This window comes from Trichechus manatus, unplaced genomic scaffold (assembly GCF_000243295.1).
Source record: "Trichechus manatus latirostris isolate Lorelei unplaced genomic scaffold, TriManLat1.0 scaffold00019, whole genome shotgun sequence".
NCBI classification, from domain to species: Eukaryota; Metazoa; Chordata; class Mammalia; order Sirenia; family Trichechidae; genus Trichechus; species Trichechus manatus.
The window spans coordinates 1,508,831-1,518,392 of NW_004443955.1; positions in this window are offsets into that span (position 1 = coordinate 1,508,831).

Consider the following 9,562-nt stretch of genomic DNA (forward strand, 5'->3'; position numbering starts at 1 on the left):
TAGCTGGTTGGATGCAGAAAACGGAGGCACCCCTATAGTGCTGCTGGGTGTGCAGGCTGGGGAGGTCTTTCTTCTAGCATTTTGGTAATTTGCACTTACAAATGAAGTATAGCATTGGGCAAATCTACTGCAAAAGATCTCTTTAAAGTGTTAAAAAGCAAAGATGTTACTTTGAGGACTAAGGTTTGCCTGACCCAAGCCACGATATTTTCAATGACCTCATAGGCATATGGAAGCTGGACAATTAATAAGAAGACTGAAGATTAATTGATGCATTTGAATTATGGTGTTTGTGAAGAATATTGAATATACCATGGACTGCCAGAAAAATGAACAAATCTGTCTTGGAAGAAGTACAGTGGAATTCTCCTTAGAAGTGAGGATGATGAGGCTTCATCTCATGAAGTATGGACATGTTATCAGGAGGGACCAGTCTCTGGAGAAGGACATCATGCTTGATAAAGTAGAGGGTCAACAAAAAATAAGAAGACCGTCAATGAGGTGGATTTAGACAGTGGCTACAAGGATGAACTCAAGCATAACAACGATTGTGAGGATGACGCAGGACTGGATAGTGTTTTGTTCTGTTGTACATAGGGTCACTATGAGTCAGAACCAACTCAAAGGCACCTAACAATAAAAACAACTTACAGCCTTGAAAATCTTGTGCATGAGCTCTGACTGAGCAATTCAACTTCCAGGCGTTTATTGCAAACAAATACTAGAGGACATTTACATAGATTTATGTACTAGAGTATTCACAATAGTTTTATTTACCATAGCAAAATATAATACACAATCTGAAAGTCCAACACTGGGATTGGTACAACAGGTAAGGTATATACATCATTAGACAACACGAAGTTTTGGGTCCTTAATATGTTTCAGGAAGTACTCAGTTCACAGAATTGAATATTATACAATGATGCTGAATAAGTATATTTAATGGTATAAGTAAATGTTCATACTATATTAAGTTAAAGGGCTGTAAAATTATTTTAGTGCAAGTTTTGTAATGTCACTATCTTTTCCTCTGAAGAACACACGTTACTTTTTTGATTAAAAAAAAGACCCTATGGGTTTAAAGAATGACAGAAAAACAATGTTCTGAGCATATTACACTCAGACCCACACATTTTACAAATAAATATTTTTGTCACTTCCATTTACAGATCTGTGCAAAACACAAAACAGTACCCCACTTGATGTGAGTAATTTTGTTTGGATTTTACTGCAATTTGAATTTATAGTTGGTGGGCAAGACATAGCTGTGATAAATGTCGTTCAGAAATTCTGACTATAATTTTTTCAGGTTTTCACAAAGAATTTTATTTGAAGATAGTACAGAGGTGTTACAAAACTTTCGTTAATGTGAAGTGCAGCCATTGCTTTAAAAAACAATTTTTCTCCCTATTTTTAATGTTACTCTGTAAAATAATACAGTTCACCTGTTTTCTTGTAGAATTTTTCACAGTGTCATATATAACGTGATGCATTAAACTGCATGTTGCATATTCCTCAATGCTTGTCTCTGAAATCAGACATTCTTTAAAGAAGCTAAACTCAAAACAATAACTATCTGAAGGTCCTAGAATCAACTAACAACAAGCATAGATAAGTATTTAAGTCATTAAAACAAAAAATAATCAGAAAATTAACTGTGTAGTGGAATTAAATCAGTTAGGAATAGGATGGATACTAATTACTGAGGATAAAGGTTAAAATTTCTTTCCATTCTTTCCCTTTTACCACTGAACATAACTCCTGAGTCAGGCACTTCTCTGTGGTTGAGCAGAGATTCAGTTTCAGTTTTGGTATCACTCCTCTCTTCAGGGAATAATTCATTATGTGCCAGTTTGCCTGTCAGGGATGTCATGGTTAACAAGGTTGTACATTTTTTTACAACTCTTGTGAAACATTATTGATGTACGTTTGTGTAACGTGCAATTTGATCCATTTTGACATGTCTAAACACCAGTAAGATAGCACCACAATCAAGATAACAAAAGTTTCTGTCAACCCCAAAGCTTTCTTGAGACCCTGTAGTCAACACTTCTCTCTACCCCTGTTGCTAGGTCACCATTGATCTGATTTCTGTCAAACAATATCATTAATATCACACACAAGTAAAATTTTGCTGAAGAGCATTCAAAAGAGGTTGCAGCAGTATGTCAACAGGGAACTACCAGAAATTCAAACCAGATTCAGAAGAGCACATGGAACCAGGGATATCATTGCTGTTGTCATACGAATCGTGACTGAGCACAGAATACCAGAAAGATGTTTACCTGTGTTTTATTGACTATGCAAAGGCATTCGACTGTGTGGATCATAACGAATTATGGATAACATTGCAAATAATGGAAATTCCGTAACACTTAATTGTGCTCATGAGGAACCTGTACTTAGACCAAGAAGCAGTCATTCAAACAGAGCAAGTGGATACTGAGTGGTTTAAAGTTAAGAAAGCTGTGCTCAGGGTTACATCCTTTTGCCATACTTATTCAATCAGTATGCTGATTAAATAATATGAGAAACAGGATTATAATAAGAAGAACATGGCATCAGGATTGGAGGAAGACTGATTAACAACCTGTGATATGTAGATGACACAACCTCGCTTGCTGAAAGTGAAGAGGACTTGAAGCACATACTGATGAAGATCAAAGACCACAGCCTTCAATAAGGATTACACCTCAACATAAAGAAAATAAAAATCCTCACAACTGGATCAGTAAGCAATACCGCGATAAACAGAGAGAAGATTGAAGTTGTTCAGGACTTCATTTTATTTGGATCCACAATCAATGCCCATGGAAACAGCCGTCAAGAAATCAAATGACGCATTGCGTTAGGCAAATCTGCCTCGAAAGATTTCTTCAAAGTGTTAAAAAGCTAAGATGTCACTTTAAAGACTAAGATGTGGCTGATCCAAGCCATGGTGTTTTCAATCGCCTCATATGCATGTGACATCTGGACAATGAATTAGGAAGACTGAAGAATTGATGACTTTGAATTATGGTGTTGGTGAAGAACATTGAACATACCATGGATTTCCAGAAGAACGAAGAAATCTGTCTTGGAAGAAGTATACACAGAATGCTCTTTAGAAGCAAGAATGGAGAGACTTCGTCTCAGATACTTTGGACATGTTATCAGGAGTGACCAGTCCCTGGTGAACATCATTCTTGGAAAAGTAGAAGGTCAGTGAAAAAGAGGAAGACTTTCAACTAGATGGATTGACACAGTGGCTGCAACGATGGGCTCAAGCAAAACAATGATTGTGAGGATGGCGCAGGACTGGGCAGTGTTTTGTTCTGTTGTACATGGTGTTGATGTGAGTCTGAACCAACTCGAAGGCACCTAATAACAGAATAGTCAGGTTGTGTGAAAGAAAGATGTTAAAAGTTTTAAGATATTGCTAAACTATTTTTCAAAGTGGTTGTACCATTGTACATTCCCACCAGCATGTTTGTGTACGTGTGTGTCTATGCGAATATGAATGTATATGTGTGTGTGTGTACCTACGTGAGTATGCATGCATGTGTGTGTGTGAATATACACTATGGGCGCTGGGTAGTGAGAGGGTGTTTCTTTGCTCCTTTGGAGTTTCCCTGAGGTATGCTCACTAGCCTTTGAGCCTCTGCTTGAGCAATAGAAATGCTATATGTATAGGAATTATAACTAATTAATTCCAGACATGCTTGTGTTAGATGCTGGGGCTGGACACCAGGGATACAATAACATGTTAATGACATGCATTTTTAGTAAGCAGTATACACCAGTGCACAGAGATATATAATATGACTGGAAGAGAGTGAACCAATTCCCTTTGATCATATTACTCCCATAAGGACTGCTAGAAAATGTCCACTATTCAACATTTGCTGATGGACCAGCCATCTCTGGGCACAAGGGATTTTCCTTGCCACCCATCTGTGAGACAGTGATCTCTCCTACCATCTCTAACTGGTATGGCCCTGACCCATGGCCGGGTTATTAGAGCAGGAACAAGTGGTGAGAGGTAAGTGCTGAATTTTGTGGCTAGAATGACTTTTCCCCAGGAAGAGGAGAATGTGAGCTATACGAAGCTTAATGTTCTATTTTGTCTAAGCAACACGTTCTATTTGGTTAATGAGCCACTGATCCAGAAGAAAAGTACCCCTCCCCCAAAGCTTCTCAGTTGTTATTCCGGCTATGGACCCAGAGTGCTCCTATCAGTGTTGACCAGGGGAAGCTTATCCTGAAGGAGTTAGGCCAGAAGGAGGCTGCACAGGTGGTTAGGATAATGATGACTCAGACAAGACCTCTGATTCCACCACAGATCCGAAAGGCCCCAGTATTGCCATAACCAGGATTACTGCTAGGATCTTAACCTGTTTCTGTGACAGACTACTAACTTTTGGTATCTGCGCGCCATGCTCTAAGCTCATGGAACAGCTCATAACAGTGCACTTTTGAAATTATTTCCACATGACAGGTCTCACAGGCCCAACGAACCAGGGATAAATCTTCATGTGTGATAACTCAGTGCATGTTTAATCAACATTTATTAAGAATTTGTTATGTAGGTGATACCACTGTACTGACTCCTAGAAAATATCAAGTTCTGAACCTTAAGGTTGAGTGTTAAGAACATGACATCTCTTCTAACCCCATCCTTATTTGCAAAGCAGTCTTCCCTAGTGAAGGCCATCATCACAATTACTGACTGGTGTGGGACCAGCCCTTTATTTTAATGCAGTCCTGCTCCCAGGACTCCAGGGCCTGGCTGTCTGAAAATGAGTCATACAGTGTGATAACCTACCATTTGGCTATGATGTCACTCTTCTAGGTCAACTGGTTTCTATTGACCAGTAAGGGAACCAGCTCCATTAGATCAGAGCCCATGTCCAAGAATAGAAAGCTTTTGAATTCCTAGGACTGACCTTTAGTGCTATATGTTTCTTTTCTTGTTTTAAGTGGATTGTAGGTTGATGCATATTATGTTCTGGGATGATGAGGACTGACACATCACAACACGGGTAGGAAGAGCAAATTGCCGGTGGTGTGTTTCTAAGCACAGAGCAATGGTCTGATTTCACCCTGTTCCTGTGGCCTCTGGCCAGTCACTCGTCCCTCTGGTGGGCCAAGTGTCATCACCTTGCTGCCTTCTGGAGCAGTGGCTCGCAAGGGGAGATTGGGGTGAAATTGGGAGGAGGGGGTTGCTATGATCTATAGCAAGATGCGAAGCTGTATAACAGGGCCTTTGATCACAAAAGTTGCTCATGGATTTTTCTTCTATTCACTTTTACTTTCTTTTTTTAAGGAGTTGCCATAAAACCTCACCACCTCCTGCACACACTTACCTTACAGTTATCTGCAAGTGCTTAGTAAGATCTAGTGCTCCAGGCTCTCTCTCTTCCCCAGCTCCCAGTGCAGCCCTCCTCGAACACCACCTTCACAATTAGATTCCCATTTGACAATTTCCACACAAATTGATCAAGGACATTAATTACATTTTCTGCTTTGTGTCAACCTTCACTTTAATTGTGTCCTGGTTGTTCCATTCCAGTACTCTAGTTTCCCTGTCCCCTTATCTTCTCATCTTTTCTTTTAATTAAATGTTAACCTTTTGGACTCATACAGATAGTTTCTTAGTAAAGCATCGATCTAACCGATAATACCCTTTTTTTCTGCTAAAAGGTCATCTCAGGAGATAGCTTTGGTTCAAGATTTAAAGAGTATCTCAGAGTGATAGTCTCAGGGAGTCCTCTGGTCTCAGGTGGTCCAGTTAGTCCAGACTTTTTTTTAAGAATTTGAGTTTTGTTCTACATTTCTTCCATTCTATCTGGGATCATCTACTGTTCCCTGGTGGTGCAGTGGTTGAGAGCTCAGCTGCTAACCAAAAGGTGAGCAGTTAGAATGAATCCATCAGCCACTCCTTGGAAACCCTATGGGGCAGTTCTACTATGTCCTATAGGGTCACTATGAGTCGGAATCAACTCGACAGCAATGGGTTTAGGTTTTTTTTTTTTTTTTGGATTGTTACCATGGTCATATCCGTCAGTGATGGTAGCCGGACATCATCTAGTTCTTCTGGTCTCAGGGTAATTGAGGTCCAGGCTCATATAGGCTATCATCCTTGAAGACTTATTTCTTCTCTGAGATTTTGCTTACCTTTTTGCCCTTTTGCTCCTGATGAGTAGAAGCCAATAGTTGTATTTTAGATGTCTGCTCACAAGCTTTTAAGACCCCAGGTGCTACTCACTTCTCTAGGATGCAGAACATGAACTTTGTGAACTATATTATGTCAATTGACTGAGTTGTCCCATGAGACTCTGGTCCTAAGCTTTCAAACCTAGAAAATCAATCTTGGAATGTCTTTGGTTATGTCTGAGGAGTAACTGTAGTTGCGTCTTCAATGAATATATGTGCCTGCCCACAAATATCTGTATTTAAATGTACATATAGATACTTCTATCTGTTCTCACAAATGTATACACATGTACCTACCCATATACCTATATGCTTATACCCATCTATATGTGATCCTAGACTAGCTTTTTAGCCTTTGTTGGAGTTGTTGCCATTTTATATGTGTCAAATTCTTTAGTACAGACATCCTCTCCTCATGAGCACTTCTCAGCAATATCATTTACTTTGGTCAAGCTGTGCTCATTACACCAGCACACCCACATTTGGTGCCACATTTCCCATCAACAAAAATAACAAGCATCTAGGATCTAAAGTGTGCTTCCCCCTCCCACTCCCATCCCCCCCGGTAACCACCAATGAGCACTGGTCTCTTAATATATGTCTATTCTTGTCTTCTTGTAAGACAGAGATCATACAATATTTTTTCTTATGTGCTTGACTTAGCATTGTGCCCTCCAGGTCCATCTATGTTATAATGTTACGAGGATTCATCATTGTTATTTATGGTTGTGTAGTATTCCATCGTATATATATGTCACATTTTGCTTATCCATTCATCTGTTGATGGGCACTTAGGTTATTTCCATCTTTTTGATGTTGTGAATAGTGCTGCAATGAAAGTAAGTGTGCATATGTCTGTTCTTGTCACTACTTTTAGGTCTCCAGGGTATATACCTAGGAGTGAGATTGCTGGATCATAGGATAGTTCTATTTCTAATTTTTTGAGGAGGCACGATATCGTTTTCCATAGTGGTTGTACCATTTTACAGTCCCACCAGCAATGGATGAGGGTTCTAATCTTCCCACATCCTTGTCAATATTGGTTGTTATCTTTTTTTAAATCAGTGCTTTTTAGCTGGGGTGAGATGGTATCTCATTGTAGTTTTGATCTGCATCTCTAATGACTAATGATCATGAGCATCTTTTCATTTGTTTGTTGGTTACTTGGATATCCTCTTCAGTGAAGGTTCTGTTTATATCCTTTGCCATTTTATAATTGGGCTGTTTGTCTTTTTGTTGTTGAATTGTTGAAGTTTTCTAAAAATTTTAGACATTAGACCATTATCTGATATGCAATTTCCAAAGATTTTTCCCAGCCTGTAGGTTCTCTTTTTTACAGTCTTTTGATGAACATAAGTTTTCAATTTTTATGATGTCCCATTTATATGTATTGTCTTCTTCTATTTATGCATTTGTTATTATTTTGTTATCTTATTTTACAAAAGATTAGGTCCCAGAGTTCCAGTAATTTTATAGTTTTAGGTTTAACATTTAGGTTTTCGATCCATTTTGAGTTAGTTTTTGTATTTGGTGTAAAGTATGGATCTTGTTTTATTTTTCTGCACATGGATATCCAGTTTTGCCAGAACCATTTGTTAAAGAGACTGTTTATGTTTGAATGGACTTTGATACCTTGTTGAAAATCAGTTGTTCATAGATGGCTGGATTTATTTCTGAGTTTTCAATTCTATTCCACTGGTCTTTGTGTCTATCATTGAACAAATATCAGACTGTTTTGATTATAGTGGCTGCATAGTACATTTTGATATTGGGGAATGTGAGGCCCCCTACTTTGTTCTTCTTCAATATTGCTTTGGATAGTTGGGGTTTCTTTCCTTTCCATACGAAGCTGGTCATTAGTTTTTCCATTTGAGTAAAGAATGTTGTTGGGATTTGTATCGGAATTGCATCATATCTGTAGATTGCTTTGGGTAGCAATGACATTTTTACTATATTAAGTCTTACAATCCATGAGCACAGAATGTCCTTCTATTTACGTAGGTCCCTTTTAGTCTCCTGTAGTAGTGTTTTATAATTTTCATTGTATAATCAGACTTTAATGTCCCTGGTTATGTTAATTCTAGGTATTTTATCATTCTGGGGGCTATTGTAAATGGTATTGTTTTCTTGATTTCGTTTTTGGAATGCTCCTCGTTAGTGTAGAGGAGCCCAACTCTTTTTTGTGTGTTGTACCCTGCAACATTGCTGAATTCGTCTATCAGTTCCAGCATTTTTCCTTCTGTATATAGGATCATGTCATCTGCCAATAGAGATAGTTTTATTTCTTCTTTTACAATTTGGATTCCTTTTATTTCTTTTTTCCTGCCTTATTGCTCTGGCTAGGATTTTCAGTAAAATGTTGAATAAGAGGTGATAATAAGCATCTTTATCTCGTTCCTGATCTCAAGGGGAAGGCTGTCAGTCTTTCTCCATTTCATATAATGTTGACTGTTGATTTTACACATATGTCCTTGATTATATTGAGAAATTTCCCTTCTCTTCCTATATTTTTGAAGATTTGTATTAGGAAAGCATGTTGAATTTTATCAAATGCCTTTCTGCATCAATCGATATGAGCATGTGGTTCTTTTGTTTTATTTATGTGGTGGATTACATTGATTGATTTTCTAATGTTGAACCACTCTTGTAGTCCTGGTATGAATCCCACTTGATCATGGAGTATGATTTTTTTTTTTTGATATGTTGCTGAATTGTGCTGGTTAGAATTTTGTTGAAAATTTTGCATCTATGTTCATGAAGTATATAGGTCTGTAATTCTTTTTTGTGTGTGTGATGTCTTTGCCTGGTTTAGGTATTAGGATCATGCTGGCTTCATAGAAAAAATTAGGAAGTGTACCTTCCTCTTCTATGTTTTTGAAAAGTTTGAGTAAATTTGTGTCAGCTCTTCTCTGAATGTTTGGTAGAATTCCCCAGTGTAGCTACTGGTCCTGGGCTTTTTGTCATTGTTGTTGGCAGTTTTTAAATGACATTTTCAGTCTCTTCTTCTGTAATGGATATGTTTACATTTTCCACCTCTGTGTATGTTAGTTTAGGTAGGTAGTGTGTTTCTAGGAATTTGTCCATTTCATCTAGGTTTTCAAATTTGTTGGAGTACAATTTTTTGTAGTAATCTGTTATGATGCTGTTTATCTCATTTACATCTGTTGTAATATCTCGTTTTGTTTCTTAATTTGATTATGTGTCTCAACTCGTTTTTTTCTTTTGTCAGTGTAGCTATTGAATTGTCTATTTTAATGAACCTGTCAAAGAACCGACTTGTGGATTTGCTCCTTCTTTCTATTGTTTTCCTATTTTATTTCTTCTCTGATCTTTATAATTTCCTTTTTCTGGTAGTTTTATGCTT